This window comes from Myotis davidii, unplaced genomic scaffold (genome assembly GCF_000327345.1).
Source record: "Myotis davidii unplaced genomic scaffold, ASM32734v1 scaffold46, whole genome shotgun sequence".
In the NCBI taxonomy this organism is placed as follows: Eukaryota; Metazoa; Chordata; class Mammalia; order Chiroptera; family Vespertilionidae; genus Myotis; species Myotis davidii.
In genome coordinates, this window is record NW_006383006.1 from 5,377,678 (window position 1) to 5,378,206 (window position 529).

Genomic DNA, 529 nt, shown 5'->3' on the forward strand with positions numbered 1-529 from the left:
CATGAGTCAATGTGTGCTTGAGAGATACTCATCTTCCATTCTCCCCATCTCTCTTTTCCAAGAGCTATGTGTCACAGATTATTCTGAAGTAAAGGTTTTTCTCCTCCCCAAAAGACAGACTCTCTTCTCCCTTCATGCTGACCTAATATACTTTTTAAAAAAATTGATTTCAGAGAGGAACAATCTAATAAACGTGTAATTTAAGTCCCAGAAGGTAGAGACTGGAAATGGGGCAGAAGAAATATTGGAAGATTAGAGCTACATGTGTGTGGCAATGAGGTGATATGGAAGCATTTTGGGGAAGGACCACTGGAACTTGGTAACTGAGTGGAATGAAGTGTGAGAGAGGGGGGAATGAAGCATGGCCTCTGCATATGGCAGAGGGTAGCGTTGGGTGTTGCCAGGACTCAGGGCCAGGCCTAGCTCTCTCCAGAGCCCGTGCTCTTTGTTGCTGCGCAATACTGCCTCCTACAGGCCAGACTGGAACGACAGTGCATCTCTGCGCCTCCAGTCCCCACTCTGCAGCCTC